The sequence below is a fragment of the Poromitra crassiceps genome (genome assembly GCF_964638095.1).
Source record: "Poromitra crassiceps genome assembly, chromosome: 17".
NCBI lineage: Eukaryota > Metazoa > Chordata > Actinopteri > Beryciformes > Melamphaidae > Poromitra > Poromitra crassiceps.
Window position 1 is genome coordinate 6,100,707 of NC_139635.1, and position 25,225 is coordinate 6,125,931.

Here is a 25,225-nt window from a genome sequence, read left to right on the forward strand (position 1 = left end):
CACACACACACGCACACCTCTCCAGAAAAAGCACATCACATTACCACACACACGCCTCTCCAGAAAAAACATCACCACACAGACACACACACACACACACAATTCCCCTTCTCTCTCTCTATTTCAAGCACAATCAATATGTATATCTGTATATATTTCATTACAAAATATTGTTGACATGGTTGTTGTTCAAACTACCTGTATGTTACAGTAACATGTTTTCCGTTTTGTATGTTACAACCTGTATTTTTCCCTATGTCTGTACTACCATGTACAATGTGCAACATGCAATAGGAAACAGCTGTGCCTGTGAAACATAAGTGCAGAGGACAGGGATCGCCTTTGACCGATGCTGGGCTGAGCGCATCTGGTGTGAATGGTCAAGCGACGAGCTCAAGCTGAATTGACACTTCTGTGATGCGATTTGTCACCTCTAATTTCCAGTGTGTCTGCGCCGTTAGGGTTATGATTAGTCTTGAAGAGCATGGCTGTTTTGAAGGAGAGGAGAGGAGTCTGTCCGTTACCTTGATCTATTATCTGGTCTGTAGTGGAGCCATGGTTGTTCCTCTGAGCCTGGATGGGCCTAATAAATACAGTAAATGTAGTAAATAATACAGACGTTACCACTGTTATGGTTAAGATGAGCGGTGTTGTACAGTACTTACCTGCCACAACATGGGTCTGTGAAAAAGATATATAGATTATTAGTCTTATGAGTCTTGCTTTACAAATTGTTCCTCTGCTACTCAGTGTAACGACACGAGGGTAAATATATATATATATATATATATATATATATTCAGTAGCGGCTCCTGAGCTTGAAAGCAAGGGAGTAATATATATATATATATATGTACACACACACACACACACACACACACACACACACACACACATATATATATATATATATATATATATATATGGATCATAAAAATAAACATTCTGATTAATAGTGGATGGGTTGCGGGCGGGTGAAATGATGTATCATTAATGAGGAACATTAATATTAATTACGTTATTTAGTCTATGAACGTATTTTAAGCTTTACTTTTTTGTCAGGCACATGTTAGCCGCCTATTGTTAGATGGCAAGGCCCATGGCAAGGACCCCCGAAGGACCCAAGGAAGTAGTAAACAAATAGACCAAATCACCGTGACGTCACCATGTAAACAACATTTCTTCCGCGTACCACTTTGGGAAGGCGGCAGGTTTAAATGTGCGTGTTGTCAAATAAATGCTGTCAAACCCTCTTGTTGTTTTCGGCCGACTACTTTCAATTTAAATGTTCAAATGGTTGGTAAACATGCTTGTCCGACGTATCTAGCCATTCTTCTGTGTTTGTTTTATTTAACGTTTGTTTACAACTGTCAAACTCGCTGTTTTTGCAGACTCGTTAACGACAGAGCTACTGACGCCACGTTAATTTAATTTAGCTTCAAGTCTACTCTGGTCTGGGGCCTGTACTACGTAGCTAGATTAATGCCTTATCCGAGTAAGTTTGAGTTTGAACCTGGTTTAGCCGTACTACAAAGCAAGTTAACTTCTAATCACCATGGCAACTCACGCTGCAAAGCTAACCTGGTCCCGACCAGGTTAGCTTCAGAGGATAAGATCAAAATCCATGACAGACCCATATAATCGGCTCTCTGGAGTCACTCACCATTCATATAAGATCGCCATATGAAAAATAGATTGCAGTCTGACACACCCATCGGAGTCCGGCCTGGTGGCTCCGCTGCGAGCTATAGGGAAGGAACTGTCCGGCGTGCTGAACCGGCCAAAGCACGCAGAGGCCAAGCCGATGCTGTCCGTGGTACTAGACAATCTTCCCGCGCCACTAACAGGAGCGGGAGAAGGCAGCCTATGAGTGATCAATGATGTAATCCTGCTAATCCCACTGTGATTGTCTGCACCTGGTTGGCACACTATATAATCACTTCTGCTTTCAGAACCCGTTGCTGATCCTAACCTTCCTGAAGCTGTGCCTCTCCTTGCTCTCGTCTGAGAGATTCCTTGGACTATACCTGCTCCTGGCGCCTTGGGGAAATAGTGACTTTATCCGTCGGTGCTCCCGACACAGTTTAGGCTATCTTTGTTATCCTTTTTCACGATATTTCCTTGTTTGTTTTTGATGCCTGAAAGTCTCAGTAAAAGACGTAAACCTGCTCCTTGTGTCTGTCATCTCTGCACCTGGGTCCTAAGTCACAGCATTACAGTAGGATCAGCCCTTAAATGGACCCAGCAGAGATGGAACAATTGCGCACCGCATTTCAAATGCAGACATTAACGCTGGGCGAACAACAGACCCAGATCCAATCTCTGGAGGCCAATCTACGAGCCCTCTCCCAGTCCATGGCGGGAGTAGGTCCTTCACTCCGGCAGATCCAGCAGATCAGCACTCACCAGCAGGAGATGAGGACTACGCTCGCTACTCTCACCGCCGCGCTACAGACCCAGGCAGCTCCAAGCTCCACCCCGTCCGCTCCCGCTACCAGTGCGCTACTCGGCTCCGCTCGTCTTCCAGAACCGAACCTGCCACCACCTGAGAAATATTCAGGCAACCCAGAAACATGTAGACAGTTTCTGGTTCAATGTGAACTTGCCATTAGTGCTCAGCCCATGAAATTTTCTAATGAATTGGCTAAAGTTTCGTTTGTCACACAGCTCCTGACTGGACCTCCACTGGCCTGGGCAACAGCTTTATGGGAGCAGCAGGCGGCGGCTTGCCAGAACTTTCACAACTTTGTTGCAGAAATACGCAGAGTGTTTGATCATCCCGTGACAGGCCAGGAGGCAGCGAAACGGCTGTACGCCCTCAGACAGGGGAGCGAGACGGTGGCAGAGTACACAATTAAGTTCCGCACACTGGCAGTAGCGAGCGGCTGGAACGTTCCCTCTCTTCTCACCGCATATCAGCAAGGCCTTTCTGAAGAAATCAAAGATGAACTAGCCGCCCGGGAGCAGCAGGACGATATGGAGGAACTCATCAAACTGGCCATCCGGGTAGACAACCGGATTCGGGAGCGGCGGCGCGAGAGGAGAGGAAGTTTCCTGGGACAGCAAACTGGTCGGGTTGTGTCTCCCACGCCGATCTTCCCTGCAGATGAGCCCATGCAGATCGGCGCGGCGAGGCTATCACCGGAGGAGCGGGCTCGCCGCATGAAGGAGGGCTGTTGCCTATATTGTGGAGTGACGGGTCACTTCATTACTCGTTGTCCAAAGAGGCCAGTAAAAGACGGGGCCCGCCAGTAGAAGAGGAGCTACTGACGGGTCGTGTTTCTATACTCCCCTCTTTCCCATCTCGAATGGTCATACCTGCCACGTTAGCCTGGGGCTCCAACACACATTCTCTAAAAGGTTTCATTGACTCTGGGGCTGCAGGGAATTTCCTGGATAAGACCTGGGCAAAGCAGTGGGGTGTCCCAACACGCCCACTGGAGGAATCAGTGGATATTACAGCTCTTGACGGGCGTCCCTTGGGGTCTGGTAAGATACATCACTGCACTGTTCCCATCACATTAGTGTTAGAGGGAAAACATCATGAAGAGATTTCTTTCCATTTAACTGACTCACCAGCGTTGCCTCTAGTCCTAGGCTATCCATGGTTGGCGCAGCATAATCCCCGCTTAGACTGGGCAGTAGGCCAGGTGGAGGAGTGGGGTCCATTGTGTCAGTTTTCATGTCTAAAAACCCCAGAAGAAGCAGCTCGGGGCGTGGAAGTGAAAGAAAGTGAGTCTATAAATGTAACCAATGTTCCCTCTGAATACTTAGACCTCAAAGAAGTGTTCAGTAAAAGACGGGCCACTACTCTTCCTCCCCACCGGTCTTATGACTGCCAAATAAAGCTGTTAAAAGGTACAAGTCCACCCAGGGGACACTTATATTCTCTTTCGGCACCAGAGACTGGAGCCATGGAGAAATATGTAAAGGAGGCACTGGAGTTAGGTTTCATCCGGCCCTCCACATCCCCTGCCTCAGCCGGGTTTTTCTTTGTGGGAAAAAAAGACGGATCACTCCGCCCTTGCATTGATTATAGGCAGTTAAATGACATTACTGTTAAAAATCGGTATCCTCTTCCCCTGTTAGCAACGGCATTTGAACACTTGCGGGGGGCCTGCATCTTCACCAAGATTGACTTACGGAATGCATACAACCTGATACGTATCCAAGAGGGGGATGAATGGAAAACAGGATTCATCACGCCCACTGGTCACTACGAGTACAGGGTAATGCCTTTCGGACTGTCAAATGCCCCTGCGGTGTTCCAAGCATTCATCAATGACGTTCTACGGGACATGTTGAATAAATTTGTATATGCATATCTCGATGATATACTTATTTTTTCCCAGACCCGTCAGGAACATGTACAACATGTGCGTCGTGTCCTAAAGAGACTGCTCCAACACCATCTGTACGCCAAGCCAGATAAATGTGAGTTCCATCTAAACACGGTACCTTTTCTGGGCTACATCCTCTCCCCCTCCGGAACATCCATGGATCCTGAAAAGGTGCGTGCAGTATTGGAGTGGCCCCAGCCTGCCTCCATTAAACAAGTGCAACGTTTCATGGGGTTTGCAAACTTCTATCGCAGGTTTATCCGAGGGTTCAGTTCCATCGCAGCCCCCATGAATGTTCTCACTAAAAAACTGCCCGTCCGGTTTAGCTGGACTCCCCAAGCAGCTGAAGCATTTGCCAAACTGAAACAGCTATTTACCACAGGCCCCGTCCTCATCCACCCAAACCCAGCTCTGCCTTTTGTAGTAGAGGTGGATGCATCAGAGGTGGGGGTGGGCGCCATTCTGTCACAACGTTCCCCTGCTGATAACAAGTTGCATCCATGTGCTTTTTTTTCAAGAAGGCTTGATCCGGCAGAGAGAAACTATGACGTGGGCAACCGGGAGCTTCTAGCGGTCAAGGAAGCATTGGAGCAATGGAGGCATTGGCTGGAAGGCGCGGAGCATCCGTTTGTGGTGTGGACCGACCACAAGAATCTGGCCTATATCCAAAGTGCCAGACGCCTGAACTCTCGCCAAGCCAGGTGGGCTCTCTTCTTTAATCGATTTGAATTTATTCTGTCATATCGGCCGGGGTCTAAAAACACCAAAGCCGACGCACTGTCCCGTCAGTATGATTCTGCAGATAAGGGTGCTGAGCCGGAGCTCATCCTGGCACCATCTCGGATCATCGCCCCAGTCATGTGGGGGATTGAGACGGAGGTGAAGGCGGCGCAGCATGCTGACCCAGGGCCAGAGGACTGTCCACGCAACCGCCTGTATGTCCCTCCGGGGGTGCGGACCCGTGTGTTGGAGTGGGGGCACTTGTCTCGGCTGGTGGGACATCCAGGGGGGAGGCGCACGCTGGACTGTATCGCCCGGAGATTCTGGTGGCCCAACGTCTGCAGGGACGTACTTCTATTTGTGGCAGCCTGTGTCACCTGTGCACAACACAAGAGTCCTCATCAGCGTCCAGCAGGTTTGCTATGTCCGTTGCTTATTCCACGACGTCCCTGGTCTCACATCTCTCTTGACTTTGTCACGGGTCTCCCTCGCTCGGGGGGAAAAACGGCTATTTTGGTAGTGGTGGACCGTTTTTCTAAAGCAGCACGGTTCATCGCCCTGGCCAAACTCCCCTCAGCGAGGGAGACTGCAGTGTTAGTAATGGATCACGTGTTCCGTGTGCACGGCATCCCACGTGATGTAGTGTCTGACGGAGGTCCTCAGTTCTCTGCGCAGTTTTGGAAAGCCTTTTGCAAACTCCTTGGTGCCACTGCCAGTCTCTCCTCAGGCTTCCATCCTCAGTCAAACGGACAGACTGAGAGGGTAAATCAAGAGTTGGAAACTACATTATGCTGCCTGGCCGCTTCCGACCCCTCATCATGGAGTTTGCATCTCATGTGGGCAGAATATGCACATAACTCTCTGAAGTCCTCCTCCACAGGCATGACCCCGTTTGAGTGCCAGCTGGGCTATCAGCCGCCCCTGTTTCCAGATCAAGAACCTGAGGTGGGGGTACCGGCGGCAACAGACTTTGTGAGACGGTGTGCGCGGACCTGGAGAACAGCCAGAGCAGCTCTATTACGAGCGAGGACCAGGTATTCCTAGCAGGCGAATCGGCGGCGACGGCCGTCAATCCCTTTTCGGCCAGGGGATAGAGTCTGGCTGTCCTCCAGAGACCTTCCACTAAGGGTGGAGAGCAAGAAATTGGCCCCGCGCTTCGTGGGCCCGTTTGAAGTGGCATCACAGGTTGGTCCAGTATCGTACCGATTAATACTGCCTGCTGCCATGAAAATCCATCCTGTATTTCATGTGTCCCTATTAAAACCTGTGGTGTCCAGTCCTTTGTCTCCTCCTGTCCCACCCCCCCCTCCTCCTCGCTGGGTTGAGGGAGGACCTGTGTACACGGTCCGGAGGATCATGGATTCACGCCGGGTGCGCCGCAGCATGCAGTACTTGGTCGATTGGGAAGGATACGGGCCAGAGGAGAGGTGCTGGGTGCCGGCTCGAAATATCATGGACCGCACCCTGATCCAGGATTTCCAGCAATGTGGTCAAGCCGTGGGGTCGCCAGGTGGCGTCCCTAGGGAGGGGGGTAATGACACACCCATCGGAGTCCGGCCTGGTGGCTCCGCTGCGAGCTATAGGGAAGGAACTGTCCGGCGTGCTGAACCGGCCAAAGCACGCAGAGGCCAAGCTGATGCTGTCCGTGGTACTAGACAATCTTCCCGCGCCACTAACAGGAGCGGGAGAAGGCAGCCTATGAGTGATCAATGATGTAATCCTGCTAATCCCACTGTGATTGTCTGCACCTGGTTGGCACACTATATAATCACTTCTGCTTTCAGAACCCGTTGCTGATCCTAACCTTCCTGAAGCTGTGCCTCTCCTTGCTCTCGTCTGAGAGATTCCTTGGACTATACCTGCTCCTGGCGCCTTGGGGAAATAGTGACTTTATCCGTCGGTGCTCCCGACACAGTTTAGGCTATCTTTGTTATCCTTTTTCACGATATTTCCTTGTTTGTTTTTGATGCCTGAAAGTCTCAGTAAAAGACGTAAACCTGCTCCTTGTGTCTGTCATCTCTGCACCTGGGTCCTAAGTCACAGCATTACACAGTCAACTGAGAATAGAACAAGAAAAACATTCGTGGCTCTGTAGGCTACATAATTAAATTAAGCCTACTTACCACTTTATGTCTTAACAGCTGAACGATGCGTGGAGAAATATGATCACTATTAATCACCGCAGCGCATATCATAAACGAAGCCTCAAATGGAGTGAGGGTGATATTCTCCTACATGCCAGAAAAGCCTATACATATAATATAGATATGGGATAAATATGGGATAGCCCCAATACTAAATATGCAGGCTACTCTTGCATGTTTCAGCTGGAACTGTGTCCTGTAGGCTGTATGCCAATATATGAGCAAAAATAGGCTAGTTTTTATCAATGAAAACTATGCCTGCATCGTCTCAATTCAGTTCAGCAGTTTTCTCTTTTATATTAGGCTATTAGGCTTTATACTAGGCTATTTTATATTTGAATTATTCGATCAGTGCAACCACACACATAATGAGTGATAGAGATCATTATTCATTGAGCATGCGTTTCTAAATCTATGGTCTAAATAGGCTTACAGATTGTGGAAATGTATAGACTGAGATTACACATTTACATTTGTTGCTGCTGTAGGAGACAGAAATCGCTGATCAAAGTAAATCAAATGACTGATGTGAATACAAGCTGCTGCTTTAGACAGCCCTTCAGCAGACTATATCCAACGCGGATTTTCATTCTGACATTAAATCGCAATGTATCCGCTAAAACTCCGATCACTGCTCTTTCATTGAATGAGGAAATGGGTGTGGAAATGGGTGTGGGCGTGGATCAACTCAGCTGTTCATAATGTGATTGGCTAGCGCACCTCTTTCGCGTGGACGCGCGCCTGTGCACGAGCGAAAAACGTGCGCGTGCACAGGCAGATCCCAGCTTCAGTTATCGAGTAGAAAACCAGCGTCGTAGTATCGTTAAACTAGATAGCTTTGATCCTGTTCAGTCAAACAAGATCAAAGTGACAGATCGCAGGTCTGTTAAGATAGCTTCGTAGTATGGTCTCGTCCAACAGGTAAATTAGCTAGTCTGGTCTCCACTAACGTTAGTGAAAGTGTTGTTATGAATGATATTAAACAACAACACAACACGAACTAACCATTTTTGTCTTCTTTGTCTGTTTTTGTCTTCAACACGTCAGTTTGTGCCGTTCACCGCCATTATGATGTGTGGACCCCATGGGTAACCGGAAGTAAATGTAAACATCCCCGCTGATTTGGTCTATAGCCACCATCAACGTGATGGGATTTCCGTCTTTCTTCTTATTCCTTATATGGTCAATGATGTCAAACAGGAGTCTCCACTGAAGACACCTTGGAAGAGAAGACGCGATGCAGCGCTAGTATTATTTTCCCATACAGGTCAATTCTGTCTTGATCTAAACTTAAAGCTATCCACCTTATTTTTGAATGCCCCACTGTAAAGTAATTATGGGTACAAGGTCCGGTTTAATCATCAGAATCAGAATCAGAATGGTTACTTTGACGGTCTACATTTGTTTCTGAACTTATAAAAGTGACATATTAATCCTTACGGCTGTAGAGCAGAATGGCTCTGCTGTAAAACCCTCATAGAAGTTTTTTTTTGTCACGTTAAAACCGTCTATTACACTGGAAGAAGCACCCATAGGCATCATGGTCCCTATCGTTGCATCGGCGCTGTTTCTAGGCCGAGCGCCTGGCGCAGCTCAAATCAGTGGGCGTGGACCAGCGCACTTGATATCTTGGTCTTGGCGCTAGACGCAGCCTCAACCATTACAACCACGCCTTTTAAGCGTAAAATTATGCACCGTCAGTTCATTGGATAAGTGCAATAAACGAATCGCATGCTTGCCTTTTAAGCTCCATTCCAGTGGTCCAGCAAAACCAGACGAAACCCAAGCCTCTGATCCCCCCCCCCCCCACCTCCCTTCATCCCGTCTGTCTCCATATATCGGCTATTATTCCATATTATGATGCTTCTCAAACCAATATAACTGCAGTTCCTACTGCAAGCATGTAAAAACGCTACACTATAGCAAGATCAAAGTGAAAATAATGTTCTAAACGCATCAGCTAGAAAAATATAGCCTATTAGATTGGTGAAAGTTTGTCCAGAAAGATATCATTTTCTCTCGCCTGCTGCAGGAAGGATGATGCACATAAATATAGCCTACATTATGTAAAGTCATTACATAAATGTGTTTTTATTGTAAAACTAAATGTGGAGTAGGGCCAAGTTATTGGAGCGGACATCACAGTATAGCAGATGACAGTAGACGCTTCCGAAGCGCGTTCCGCTGTCACTTATCTAAATCACGTTAAATCGACAAGGGATATTTATAGCCCCAGTAGGACATATATGTTTCACATAGGGTGGTGTTTTCATTTCGATGTTTTATTTGGTCCAATATTGAAATGTTCTACAATTGGAGGTTGTCTTACCATTACACATTATTTAGATCCTCCCTTAATATAGGTTTTCGGCTCATTTGGTTGCTATTTAGTAGCGAAATAGACAAGCACAATGCATGTTGGGACATTCACATTGCAGTGAATTTACAGCTGATTTTTTCTATGGGACTCTGAGCGAGGGAGTCAGAGACAGTCGGTATTGTGCCTGGCAGACTGAGGAGAGAGGGAGAGAGGTGACACAGAGAAGGGTGAAAGAGGAGAGAGCCAGAGGGGAGCGCTCCGCGCAACTGGCCCACTGAATAGGCCTGCTTTTCAAAGGCGCAAGGCGCTAAATTAACGCCAGGTCGGAAGATAGCAGTACGCCGGTATTTAGCGCCGACACGCCCACTTTGGCCCATTCTGGGACTGCGCCACGCCCATTCGGCCTAAAACGCATTTGGCAGCGTAAAGCCATATTGATATCGTCCCAAAACAGGCGCAAGGCACGTTTTTTTGCGTTTAAGGCCCGTTTTAGCGCCGAAGGCTTGTGGGAGAATAGGGCCCACAGCAGCTAGAAATAAGGTGGATACTGTTAGCCTAGTATACTACATGGGCAAGTGCTGGACTGGATTATAATGCATCTTGGAAGTTTATTTGGAGTCGACTGCAGCGATCGCACCGACGGCAGCAGAAACAGTAAGTTCATCTACCCAAATCGCTCATTTAGAGTGTTGTGAAATGTCGGGTGCACAGCGGGCGTGGATCTATAAATAGTACGAAATAATTTGCGCAGATTTATGGCGGGCGGATGGTTCATGCATACATGTGGATTAGGGTGGCATAAAAGCTCATCCGCACATCTCTAATATATATATATATATGTAAGCTATTGATTTGGAGGTTTTATTTTGATGTTCGGAAACGGAAGTGAACAGTGTGTTCACTCTCTCTATGTCTCTCTCCCCTGACCAAGTAAAGAAGTGGCCGCAGCTCCCAACAACAAGCGGTCTCTGACTCCTTATTCCATCAGATAAACAATATATAAAGAACCCGAAACGCTCGGTTACATTGGTGGCAGCGGTTTTATTTATTTGAACGTGTTGGACTGTGGTTCGTACTGTTTTAGTTAGCTTAGTTAGCACAGCAAAGCTAACGTTAGCCACACGTGGAGTGAGCTAGCAGTTGCTGCTCAGGCTAGCCGTGGTGGAGTTTCCCTCCCCAGCATGGAGAGCTATGGGGAAGAGCATTGGAGAATGATGGAGGAGCAGGCGACGGCGCAGCGGTCGACGATGCAGCGCTGTCCGGTGGAGATGAGGGAGCTGGTCGGTGAAGGAGCACGGGTGCAGACCCTGGAGGAGCGCGTGGATGGACGTCCTCTGGAGCTGCGGGCCGGAGAGCATGGTGTTCTGGGAGTTCAGCTGGGTCGCCATGGACTGATTTGAGGGTGGAGGTGCCCTAAGTTCTGAACTGTTCTGGGAGTGTTATGTTGTTTTGCCATGTTGTTTGACTTGTGTTTTTTTTCTGTAATGAGCATGTTTCACGGTGGGGTAGCCCAGGTGGAAGATAGTTTGTGTGGATTCCTGTCTGGAGTGCTGAGAAACGGACTGCAGTCGCCTGGTGGATCTTGGGAACAGCCTCCGATCACCTCTTCATGCAGTTCCCTCACGGAAGAGGATGTCGATGGGGAGTCGTTGGATGAGGAGCCGCTGCTCACGGGAGAGACTGGGACTGTTGTGCGGGCATCAACAGGGAGCCACAACGGAGTGTGTCATTCTGAGGACTGTGACGCTGATGTTTTTTTTCCTGTCTCGCTGTAGTCGCACCCGGTATAGTGTGTAAAGTCCGCTATCGTTCTCAGTTGCATCTGTAGATCAGCTGAATAGTGTGTCATACTGTACTGAGACTGTGTGGTTATGGTTGTGCAATAGAGCGGAAGAGGACAGCAGCAGTCTGCCTCCATTTACGTACATCGGTGCCCTGGAGCCACTTCTACCGTGTTTTTCCTCTCACTGTCATGAGCATATTTCCTGTCTGTCTTTTCACTTTGTATGAACCGTAACACTATGTCTTGACATTGTCTGAGATGGTCCATTAGCGTTGGTTCGCAGGTTCGTAAGGTAAAAAGCCCTGTGTTCTATAGCGTATTGGTGGATGGTCCTTGTTGAGGGTATGGTGTGGTTGTGCATTGTGGGAGGCATGTGGAAGTTTGTTTGTTGATGTGTATATATGTTGTACTGTATTTTATTTGAAACGGGGACATTTCTTTTTGGAGGAGGGGAGGTATGTAAGCTATTGATTTGGAGGTTTTATTTTGATGTCCGGAAACGGAAGTGAACAGTGTGTTCACTCTCTCTATGTCTCTCTCCCCTGACCAAGTGAAGTGGCCGCAGCTCCCAACAACAAGCGGTCTCTGACTCCTTATTCCATCACATAAACAATATATAAAGAACCCAAAACGCTCGGTTACATATATATATATATATATACAGTATATGTATTTTGATAAACTGAGCACATATATGGGGAAAATAGCAATCATTTCCCCCCTCCAATGTCTTCTTTTGCCCTGACCAACAGCCCACAACCCAAAGATAGTGTCATAGAAGACTTTCTTTCCTAAAAATTAGTCTCTGTCTCCCTGTCTAATACACACACACACACACACACACACACACACACACACACACACACACACACACACACACACAGTATATATATATATATATATATATATATATACTGTGTGTGTGTGTGTGTGTGTGTGTGTGTGTGTGTGTGTGTGTGTGTGTGTGTGTGTGTATTAGACAGGGAGACAGAGACTAATTTTTAGGAAAGAAAGTCTTCTATGACACTATCTTTGGGTTGTGGGCTGTTGGTCAGGGCAAAAGAAGACATTGGAGGGGGGAGATGATTGCCATTTTTCACAATTTGCTCTGACATTTCATATATCAAACGATTAATCGGTTAGTCTAAAATAATCAACCAATTAATCGATAATGAAAATAATATATACATATATCTCACCTTTGGACTTTCTGCAGCGACCCAGCAGCAACAGGATTATGATCAGTAAAATGACAGTGACCAGTCCAATGATCCCCCACACAGGAAATGAAGAGCTTTCTGCAACTAGAGAGAGGTATTATTAAAACTGTACATCTGTGCTGTCACTAGTATATGAACCCTGACTTATTTTTTAGGGGTTCAAGCCCCATAGGGGCTGAAACCATATTGTTTCTGTGCCGGTTTATTATTTTTGTCTTTTTCTGCCATGACGCAAATTCCTGTTAGTTGGTAGGCCTACAGTACATCACAGAGTTTGGCATTTGAAAGGCCAGAACTTATACACCAAGGGTGTGTCCAATAGGATCTCGGGCCATCAATAAGTAGCTCGCAAAAGAAACCCAAAATTTATTTTTTTCATAAAAAACATATATATATATATATATACACATATATATACACATATATATATACACATATATATATACACACATATATATATATATATATTATATATATATATGTATACATACACATACACACACACACACACACACACACACACACACACACACACACACACACATATATACATTATATATTATTATATTTTTGTATGTCCTTTTTTTGGCCCCGGTGCTGGTAATGCACCAGGGGCCTTACGGGCCCTATTCTCCCACAGGCCTTCGGCGCTAAAACGGGCCTTAAACGCGTGGCGCAGTCCCAGAATGGGCCAGAATGGGCGTGTCGGCCTTAAATCTCGGCGTAATGATATCTTCCCACCTGGCGTAAATTTAGCGCTTTGCGCTTTTGAAAACCAGGCCTATTCAGTGCGCCAGTTGCAAGGAGCGCTCTTCTGCCTCTCCCCTGTCACCCTTCTCTGTCTCTCTCTGAAACCAGGCCTATTCAGTGCGCCAGTGCTCTTCTGCCTCTTCTCTGTCACCCTTCTCTCTCTCTCTCTGACTCCCTCGCTTAGACAGGCACAACACACTTCCCATATAGGAAAAATAAGTTGTAAGTTGCCTGGCATGTCCCAGCATGCATTGTGCTTCTCCATTTCGCTACTAAATAGCAACCAAATGAGGCAAAATAGATATAAAAGGTCGATCTAAATTAATGTGTAATGGTAACACAACCTGCAATTGTACACATTTCAATATTGGACCAAATGAAACATCGAAATGAATACACCACCCTATGTGAAACATATATGTCCTCCTGGGCCTATATATATCTCTTGTGGATTTAACGTGATTTAGATAAGTGACAGCGGAACGCGCTGCGGAACGCGCTTCTACTGTCATGTGCTATACTGTGATGTCCGCTCCAATAACTTGGCCCTACTTCACATTTAGTTTTACAATAAAAACACATTTATGCAATGACTTTACATAATGTAGGGTATATTTATGTGCATCATTCTACCTGCAGCAGGGGAGAGAAAACTATATCTTTCTGGACAAACTTTCACCAATATAAAATTAATCTCATCATATAGGGATAGGCTATATTTTTCGAGCTGATGCCTTTAGAACATTCTTTTCACTTTGATCTTGCTATAGTGTAGCGTATTTACATGCTTGCAGTATTTAAACTGCAGTTAGATTGGTTTGAGAAGCATAATAATATGGAATAATAGGCTATATATGGAGACAGACAGACTGGATGAAGGGAGGGGGGGGGCAGAGCGCTTGGCTTTTGTCTGGTTTTGCTGCACCACTGGAATTGGAGCTTAAAAGGCAAGCGTGCGATTCGTTTATTGCACTTATCCAATGAGCATGACGGTGCATAATTTTACGCTTAAAAGGCGTGGTTGTAATGCTTTAGGCTGCGTGTAGCGCCAAGACCAAGATATCAAGTGCGCTGGTCCACGGCCACTGCGCCAGGCGCTCGGCGTAGAAACTAGGCCGATGCAACGATAGGGGCCTACATTCCCACATGTCGCCAAGACATTATGCACGGCTTTAGGCGAGTAAATGGCGGCCGGCCACTAGAGGGTGCCGCCGCCCCAGTGCTGCAGCCAGAGGATCTGTGCACATGCGCTGTTCACTCTCAAAAGAAAGGGATTTGCACCTCAACCTGTCCCTGTGTGTTTACAACCGTGTGTGTGATAAAGCAGGAGAACGCAAGGACCCCCCTGAACTTTCCCCCATCTAAAAACGTCGGCTGTATGGGAATATTTCGGCTATTGTAAAAATACAGATGGCCATAGCCTCAACGCGAGACTCATCCGTCATTCGGATGAGTCTCGCGTTGAGCCTAGGATGGCCAGGGCTTAGATCTGCGTGAGCACGACCCGTCGTAATTTGTCAAATTCAAGGTACATTAAAACGTTGTCTTGTTCAACATACATCGCATCGCATAAACCATTTCCACCCACAGGTTTGAGGAGTAGCTAACATAAACGTCAGATAAATACTCTCTATAGGCTAACGTTACCTACTGAGGCAGCTAACATGGCTAATTAGCTAGCTAACACCAGCTATCTTTGTCCTCTAACTAACGTTAACGACACGTTAGTTGACTGAGCGGACGTCGCTGTACAGCAGGTCGTTATCAAAACGTATTGCACTGAAGAGAAGTAACATTAGAAAATGACGAAAGACTCCTCCAATCTGGCAGTGGAAATGTATGCACAAACTTTGTGTGTGTGTGTGTGTGTGTGTGTGTGAGAGACAGAAACAGAAACAGGGACAGGGCTGTCTGTGGGTGTGTGTGTGTGTGTGTGTGTGTGTGTGTGTGTGTGTGTGTGTGTGTGTGTGTGTGTGTGTGTGTGTGTGTGTGTGTGTGTTTGTGTGTGTGTTTGTGTGTGTGTGTGTGTGTGTGTGTGTGTGTGTGTGTGTGTGTGTGTGTGTGTGTGTGTGTGTGTGTGTGTGTGTGTGTGTGTGTGTGTGTGTGTGTGTGTGTGTGTGTGTGTGAGAGAGAGAGAGAGAGAGAGAGAGACAGGGACAGGGCTGTGTGTGTATGTGTCCTGTGTGAGACAGAGTGGGGGTGTATGTGTGAGGAAACAATAATTATTTGTGTCCAGTGTTCACCCATTACAAAAGAAGTGTGTATTTGATTATGTTTTAGTTTTACATCAAATTAATTAGATGAACTAAATCGTTTACATACTATATTACCAAAGCACACACATACTTGCCAGGTAGCCTAACTGTCATTACAGTTGGAGGTTACATTACCACATTCACTGCCAGCCGTTTTTCAATACTGTAGTTAGCTTCTGCCAAGTTTTTTTTTTTGAGGATTTTGGCTCATCTTTCAAGAGCCGAGGATTCGTTTCTTTTAGGATTTTGTGAACACACAATATCTCAAAAGAACTAATATAATGTGTTCTTTCTCTGTCTAAAAGAGTTAGTTTGTAGAGTTAGTTATGTAAGCATTAGCAGTTGAATACAGCATGGTTTCAGAGTCTGAAAATTTATTCTGAGATAAACGGCTTTTTGTGAAATTCGATAGAACAGTCACTTTAACCATTCATTTTTGGCATCAGTAAGACGTCAGACATCTAAACAATAGTTTTGAACAGTAATTTCCTCCATAACAGCAGGAAACCCCCCTCTGCTTCCAACTCCTCCCTCCGTGGGCGTTCTCCTCCGCCCTCCTTGGCTCTGCAGCGGGTCTGTGACAAACGAGTTGCTGCTGCCTGGCTGCTGCCTGGCAGTCTGGATGGGGCTCGCTGGATGGGTTTCGCTCGTTTCTTGGCGTTTCGGTTGAGAGCTCTGATGAAGCTCTTGCGATTCTGGGCTTATTTATGGTGCGTGTTTCAAAGTGTGCATCCAGTCTATTCTTGGAACCCCCCACCGTTGCCACCGCTGTGCGTCAGCGCGAAAGTGAAAGCGTTTTCGCCATCCATTTTACAGTATGAGAACGGCTTCCTCGCGCTTTTCCCTCCAGTTTTGGCTCGCCTCTTTCTACTCTGGAGAGACATGTCGCCACTCAGTGGGTCGGTAAAATAGATTATACACATTCAATACCTCCAATATTGGTATAGGAGACGTAAAAGGGTTAGATCAACGTCCCACCGTCAAAAAAAAAAAATCGACCGTCAACCGTTGGATTTTTTTTGACGGATTAATACGTCATTGGCAGTGAACGTGTTAAGATGACTTTATTTTTTCTCAGTCCACAATTCAGCAAACTATTAATAAAATACATTTTGTTCATTGGCATTTTTTAGGCCACATAAAGGTCCGCAATACCACAATACCGTGAAACCGTGGTATTTTTGTCCAAGGTTATCATACCGTCAAAAAATCATACCGTTGCATCCCTAGTCCCCGCCCCTCTGAACTTTCTTATGTAGAGCTGTTGTTTCTAGATTTGCGCACAGTGCGTTGTGTATTTATATACAGTCTAGCTCTGTAAATATGGCATTTTAAGTTGTAATATTTTTTGTCTCGCCAAAAGTAACCATGTAGATTCCCACTTTGAGATTAGTTTATCAAAATGACGCCTGTACGGATATCTGAATTTTGTTGTCGGAGATTGCTCCTAGCAGCCAGACTCCGAGGTGCTCTCGGTAACAAACTTCAGTCCCCAACCAACTTCGCGCACCTTTCTCAAAACAATGTCCTTTTTATTGCGGTCCATCGATATACAGTCTGGTAGACAGATCAAGCAGTGTCTTCCTTTTGTTTTACCCATGGTTTTACCAAGCAGTGTCTTCTCTATGTAAAATAGATCTATAAGGTGAAGAGCCTGTCCAGCCAATGACGGCTTGAGACTGGCTGCCACAGCTGTCAATCATCCCTTTTTATATGTCAAATAACTACTTAAAAACAAACTGATCAGAAAAATGACCACTTGCACAGGCATTAGCATGATAATAACTATCTAAAATGATACAACCCACCTTTGGAAAAAATGGGTGACGATACCATGCATCGGGGCTATGCCAGGTTTCGACCTGGCCTTGTTTTTATCCTACTCATGTATAGTTAACTCAGTATCTGCAGGATTTAAAAGTATTGGGGTTCAAGCCTTGCCCAAATGGATTTGACCTTTCGACAAATCACCATTTGAGGCAAATTGGAAGAAATTCCGTCAAGACATTCCTGAGATATTGCGTTAACCAGCTTAAAAATGGCATTCGAGAGGTCACAGTGACCTTGACCTTTGACATTTGATAACCAAAATCGAATCAGTTCATCATTGCGTCCAAGTCGATGTTTGAGCCAAATCAGAAGAAATTCCATGAAGCCGTTCTTGAGATATTGCGTTAACGAACTTGGGAATGGCGTTCGTGAGGATCCATAATGCCTCCGGCCTGGCTATCGCCGGCGGAGGCATAGAAATTGGTGTTACAATAGCCATCTTCCAAGCACTTGGGTAGACTCCCTGGGAGGACTGGTTTAATATATTTGTGAGGGGGAGACTAATGATGCTTAGATCTAATTTCGCTAGTGAAAGGATCTGTGCACATATGAAGGTGGCCCAGATGGAGCCATCAGGGCTGGCGGCCCTGGTGGACCTTGTGGAGGGATCAGGTAAATTTGAATCCCATGTTAAATTGCTTGTTACCCTTCTTTGTTAAATATCTTGAAGTGGCAGTGGATATTGATGTACAAATGTATGCCAGTGTATTCCAATAAGCACCTTTATCATTAATCCATCCAGCCATCCATCCATCTTCAACCGCTTATCCGGTATCTGGTCGTGTGTCATGCCCTCAACATCTCCCCCCTCCCTTTGTGTTTTGATTATAGGATTGGAGCCAGGTGTGTGGGAGCTGGGCCCCAGCTACCACAGCTGCCACTCATCACATCACCAATTATCTGCTCTTCATATAGACGGCCCAGACTCCAAGACGCCAGATTGTAAACTCACAGCATGTTAGTTTATGTCCTGCTCAATCTCCAGCCTAGCCTAAACCTTTTCCTTGTGGAAGACAAAACCTGACCTCTGTCTCCTGCAGGTTCCTCCTGCCTGGATTCCTGCCGCCTGCTCTAATCTGCACCTGCTGCCTGTCTGTCCCCTGTCTGTGCCTGCCTGGACCTCCGCCTGTCTGTTCCCCGTCTATACCTGCCTGGACCACCGACTGTCAGCCCTCAGCTTTCATTCGGCCTGCTGGACCAAAGTCCATTCAATAAATTGCGAACTTGTGAACATTACATCTTGCCTCTGTCTGTCTCTGCCCTAGAGTCAAAATACCCACGCCTAACATCGTGGAGGTAGACGTTCCACCAGGGGACCCCAAACATCCCTTTCCCTGGCCATATTAGCCAGCTCTGACTGGGCTGAGGTGTTCCCAGGCCAGCGTGGAAATATAGGTCCCTATCTTCGTACGGCGCTATCGTTTGCGCTGTGTTTGCGCTGCGTTTGCATGCCTCTTATTGCTATCTTCCCAGCGTCTTAAGCTATCGTCTGCCTCCCCCGTCCAGTTTTGCGCTGGTATGACGCAGGTGTAGGCGTGGCCCAGGCGTGTCCGTGGCCTCTAGCCTATCATCTGTCTCGCGCAAGTGTCATTTAGCGCTCTGGGGAAGATACTGTCGGTATGTGCAGACCACAAAGAGAGGTTTGGGAGTTGCCCGTTCCAAAATAGGCATTCCAGCGCGATATATTAGAAAAAGGGGTCTGGGTGCTCTCAATTTTAACGCCAGCAAATAGCTGGTCTTAGCGCAAACAACCCCACTACGCCAGGCGTACACCTGAGCGCAGACAGCATTCTCCGTGCAGTGCAGGAAATCCTTGCTTGGATACATTTACGCACGGCATGGATGTCACTCTCTTCGCGCCTGCACACACTCTTCTCTCCTCGGAATGCCACATTGAGTTTCAACTATAGCCTGCATTGCAGAAAAAACACACCTTGATTTAAAAATAAGAATTTGTTTGTCATGGTTTTATTAGGCTACATAATTCCTGACCATACAGGTCTGTGGTGTAACATTAGATTACTTTAGGTAGGAGAGGGTAGGAGAAAATAAAAAGCAAATGTTGATCTTTTCCAACCATTATACGTTTAATAGCATCACAATAGCCCTCTCCACTTCCCACGCCGGGGGGAGAGAGAGAGAGACACGGGGCATACTGCCTCACCTCGTAATAGCCAGTAACCTATAGGCCTAGCTGCAAAAGTTAACTGTTGAAAATTCGATGTCTGGTTTTGTCACGAGTAGCCTACAGTGAAGTCCCTCTCGCCATCAAGCAGACAGTGATGGAAGCATGTGTCTTCATGTGCACCAAGGGGAAAATGACGGGCTAAATTGGTGGGATTTGATGTATATATATATTAATAGAAAAATAATAGAAAATAGCTGATTAATAAAATGTGTGCTGGTGGAACGAAATTCAACTTAAAATAGAGCAGCATCACCCATCGCTGCTCTCAGTACGTTACGCAATTACGCATGCAGTATAGCCCCGCAGTGGAGATGCAGGAGAAGAGAGCCTAAAAAGGGATAAAAATACGTCCATACAGTCAGACGTTTGGGCAGCAGCCCTTTTTAGCGTGTGAAATGGCAATAATACACAGGTGATTCACAGGTGGGCATGAGCACATTATTTGATTTCTATGACAGCCTCACATCTCTCTCTCCCTCTCCCATCTAGGCTATAGTATCTTTTTTCTCTCCCTCTTTCCGGCCCGCGGGCGCTACCTGTGTGGCCCGCGATGGAATTGCAAAAAATATATATATATATATATATATATATATATATTTTTTTTACACAGTGCACCTGAACGCAACATGCAAGATACCCGCTGAATAAGTGTCCAAATGTTCATGTCATTCTGGCCAATACTCCACTTCTGTTATAGCATTTCAGTCTGGAATATGGAATATCTTTCAATAATCTTTATGACTAAAAGGCTACATTGAATTAGAAATTTAAATAATTAACTCATTGGTTTTGGATTTATTTAGCTTCAAGACTGCATTTTTGTTCGTGTGACCCTCAACACAGGCTTTGATCATCCCGGGCCACTTACTGATACTTATGCTTAAATTAACCCACTCATATTCTGATTTATTTCAAGAAAAACATTTTGGCTAGTGGAAATTCTAATTGGCTGGTAACTTTAAAATCTAGCAGTCATATTGGCAGGTGGTCAAAAAAGTTATTTTCAAGCCCTGAGAGCAGGTGGTGACATAGGAGTGAGTGAGAAAAGGATGAAATATTGGTGGTTAAGACTGAATAATGACATCACAACTGTTAATTTAAAATGAGTTATTCCTCTAAACGTGGCTTCAAATGCACCAAATTTTTCACGCTGGCGCCATTCGGCCCTCAGCAAAACCTGGTAGCGAGGACATTTTTTGTGGCCCTCTCTATGACTCTATCATCAAAGTTACCCATCCATGGGTTACGGCATGACAATATTTGTTCGGCCCCCGGCAACAATCTGGGTTTCTCATGTGGCCCCCCATGAAAAATAATTGCCCACCCCTGCTCTAGTCCCTCTGAGTGAGGAGGAAGCTGCTGACGTGCCGCTGTGGTTTTGTGGGCATGACCACACCTCCACAATGCTTTTGGGCATAAACACGCCTATACGGAGATGTGCGCTGAGATGACGTGAAGCGCAGCGAGCTGACACGCCCGCAATTAGGGCTTTGCGGGGCGCTATTCCAGCGCAAACCGGGCACTAACGCAAAATGACCGCCGTCGGGAAGATAGAGCCCATAATCTCTCCTCCACCTAGCCCTCGGTCTGCCCCGTGGTCTCCTCCCAGCTGGGCGTGCCAGGAACACCTCCTTAGGGAGCAGAGCATGTGAGCGGAGCGGGGAGCGAGGGGGGAGCGGAGCGTGGGGATCTTGGCTTGAGCGGTGAGCGGGGACCAGAGCGGGGACCAGAGCGGTACCGGAGCGAAAGTTGGAGCGGCACCGATCACCCGCCGGCGAGTCTAAGCGATACATGTGCATGTACTCGCAACTCGCCCTGCAGCTTGGTTGGCTGCCTTGCTGTATTTCCGTCTTCAATTGGTCTATTTCGGTTTTGGCCCCTCCTCTCGTCTTGCCGCCTGCGATTTCCTCCACCAGGTATCCCAGGATGCTTTGCAAGCTGGTGAGCGACAAGATGGCAGCGAGGGAAGGAGGGGCATTTCGAAATCGACCAATTGAAGACGGAAATACAGCAAGGCAGCCAACCAAGCTGCAGGGCGAGTGCGAGTACATGCGAGTTTATCACTTAGACTCGTCGGCGGTGTGTAGGAGCCATCAGTCCCGCCGTAGTTTCGCTCACAATGAACCAGAATGCATCGGTGCGTGGCCATGTGCACGGCCCGCCCACTATTTTCTTGCCAGCTGCTGTGAGACAAGAAGGAAGAGACTCATGGACCCTGACCCTGAAGACAGACAGAACATTTGTTTATTCATGTAATAAAAACATGTTCAATAATAGCCTGAGTCAGACTCCTTAGGCTTACTTATTCCTTCTGCCTCACGCTCATGGGCGGGGGGGCCATCCCCCCCAGTTAAAAAAATAAATAAAAAATTGCTCACCATTGTAAATCTCCATGTCACTGTCTGGCTGAATATGATCATAAAATGTATATCCACTTTGACAAGCATCGCAGGTATCTCTTTGCTAAAGCTGTGACAGGGGGGCCTCTGACAGGCCAAAACTTATTGTCTTTCACACTCATATGTCATCTTTCCAAAAAAGCCTTCAAAACCAACCTTTTCACTGTTGCTTTTGACCTATAATATTTTTCCCCTCTCATCTATTTTAACATTTTCTCTCTTTATTAACACATTGAGTGCCAGCCCTTTTTTCAATGCTGTGGGTAGGTTGTGCCAGGGGGGTTTTTGAGGATTCTGGCTCATTTTACAAGAGCCGAGGATTATTTTCTGTTAGGACTTCGTGAACACCAATCATCTAAAAAGAACTAATAGAATGTGTGCTTTCTCTGTCTAAAAGAGTTAGTTCTTAGAGTTAGTAGTTATGTAGATATTAGCCGTTGAATACAGCATGGTTTCAGCGTCTGAGAAGGAAAGCTGAGAAAAATGCAGTTTTGTGAAATTCAATCAAACAGGCAGAACAGTCACTTTAACCATTTATTTTTGGCATCAGTGAGACATCAGACATCTGAACAATAGTTGTTTTCAATAATGGAGGAATAATACAATAATAAAATAAATAAATGTCAAAATAAATACAAAACAAGAGCAGACCACAGGTCACTCAGCTTTTCTTTTTTTTTATAGTTTTTTTTTTTTTATAGGTTTTTTCAGTTAGTGATCAAACCGGTTTGGGCTCGTACACCGAATCCAGAACTGCTCCAAAATGTAATGGGTACTTCCTTGGCCCATGTTACACCCATCCACAAAGTTACATGAAAATCGGCAGGTACTTTTTATGTATTCCTGCTAGCTAGCAAACAATCAAACAAAGAGCAAAAACAATCCCTGGCAGGTTGTTTTTTTTTACGACCCATGCCTACTCAGCGCCAGCGCCGCTGAGGAAGGTTCTTGTCTGAGTGGTACTCCTCATAGCAGCTACCCCTGTGTAATGCGACCCTACATTTGACACACATGTAGCGTGTCTCTCTTCTAAGATCTTTCTTTGCACAAATGCTACACCTCCTCGTTGGGGCATCTTTTTTGGGTGTGGCTGGTATGGGGACCATTACATGGCCCGCTAGATTGACCTCCAGCCTGCATTGAGGGTCCAGGTATGGTCGCCGGGGCATGGTTGCAGGTTGGTCACTGCCCCCCGCCCCCACCTCCTCCCCGCCACCCCCCACCTCCTCCCAGCCAGCCCCCACCTCCTCCCCGCCAGCCCCCACCTCCTCCCCGCCAGCCCCCACCTCTCCCCGCCACCCCCCACCACAGGTCTGGTCCATGCACCGACAACACTCAGGATGAAATCCAGCAATGTTTTACACTTTCTCTGGCGTTTAGCTGGGTGTTTAGCTTTGTACAGAACAAAGGCGTTATAAAAAGACATCTGAAACATGTACATGACAAATTTGAAGGGCCACCTGGATGTCTTCCTGGCAAACGGATAGTACGCGATGTTCTGGTCCAATCTGTCGACCCCATTCATGTACTTGTTGTAGTCTACAACACACTTGGGTTTTGTGTGTGGGACCCTCTCTCTGCTGCCTTTCTGCCTGACCTGCACTGTCTCCATCGTGTCATCGTGCAGAGTGGAAACCATTTTCACGATCCTTTTGTCTCGCCAGGCCAGAACCATGGTGCCACCATTGTGGCGCATGACCGTTTCCCCCAGCTTCACGGTGTGGTTGGTGACCATGGTAGCAGGTGGCTCGCCCCTGTTCCTCCTCAGAGTGCCACAGACATGGGTCTGACACTCCAGCAGCTGTGCACACATTGAAACAGAGTTATAATAGTTGTCCATGTATAAATGGTAACCCTGCCCTGCCAAGTCCCCGAGGAGGAACTCCACCGTCTCGCCTAGGGAGGACCGCTCACCACAGTAGGGCTTCATGCTGTAGCAGTAACCTGTCTGGGAGTCACAGAGGATGTATGATTTTATCCCATACTTTATGGGTTTCTGTGGGTTGTACACCTTGAAGGCCAACCGCCCACGCCACAGGAGCATCCCCTCATCAATACTGATGTTTTGACCTGGTGTGAACATGGCTCTGAACTTTCCTAACAGGTCATTCAATACTGGCCGGACCTTGTACAACCTGTCTGCACCATCAACATCAAAATTGTTAGAGAAATGGAGGAATCTGGTTAGCAGTTGAAAGCGGTTGCGAGACATGGTTTTGTTGAAGTGGGGGGTAGCATGCAGTTCATTTGTGGACCAGTACATGGCCAGTTTAGGCTTCTGGACGATCCCAGTGAGGAAGTATAGTCCCAAGAAGCTCTTGAGTTCTGCCACATCAGTGTCCTTCCACCTCCCAAGCCTTGAATGTGGCAGAGCCTCACTGACCTGACTGATGCACTGGTGTGCATACAAGTTAGTTTGGACTACAATGGCCTGGAGCAGCTCATCGTCCAGGAAGAGCTGGAAGAAGTCAAGTGGTTTAGCAGCAGCATCACCACTATGAGGACCCGGTTCTGCTGTAAAGGGGATGTGGGTTGGCTCCCAGTCAACGTCACACCAGGCACCTGCAGGCCGTTTCCCACTTCCAGCTCCACTGCCACAATCTGCAAATTATAGAAATACATAATTACCATAAAATAGTGTTTTTTTATGTGTGGTACTGAATTCTGGCTGGAACCTGTGATGTGAAAATAAACCTGATTCTGAAGTGTGCTCTTACCCATTTTCCGTGCACCAGAGGATGTGGCACCAGTACCGCTACAGCTGGCTGCTACAGCTACAGGCTCATCTTCAGAGTCTGAAATAAAGTAAAATGAATTGACTGACTGCTGGCTTTTGTACAGTCATAGTAATTACATTTACACAAGTCATCTCAAACATCGTCTTACCACTGCTCTCTGGAGCTTCGCTCCTGGATGGCTCCCATTCTTCTTCAGAATCCGCGTCTGGAGAAGACGTGAGCTCACTCGACTCGGACTCATCAGTCAGCCCAGCAGCAGCAGCCGCGACGTGCATGGGCTCACCCCGTTCGTCATCCGAGACCTCGGAATCGGTCTCCGGCACAAGCTCGTTTCGGACGGAAAAGAAATCCAGCAGTGATCTCTGATCGGCCGATCGCTTGCGTGTGGCCGCCGAAGACCGCTTGCGTTTTGCCGGCATGGCACAAACATGCCACCCGCTCCCAACTAAACTGAAATAAAACAACTACTGCTACGACTAGCTCAAACTGAACTGAAATAAGGCTAATCTACCGGCTACCAACTCGATCAAACTGAACT

General features: G+C 46.7%; 1 long non-coding RNA gene across 1 annotated transcript; it reads right to left on the reverse strand.

The window, feature by feature from the left end:
• Positions 1 to 554: 554 nt before the first annotated feature.
• LOC310791944 lies at positions 555 to 12,613 on the reverse strand. Its single transcript, XR_014553470.1, has 3 exons — positions 12,507 to 12,613; positions 666 to 681; positions 555 to 583 (listed from the first exon to the last, which is right to left on the reverse strand). It is a non-coding gene; the product is annotated as an uncharacterized lncRNA (long non-coding RNA).
• Between the last annotated feature and the right edge of the window lie 12,612 nt (positions 12,614 to 25,225).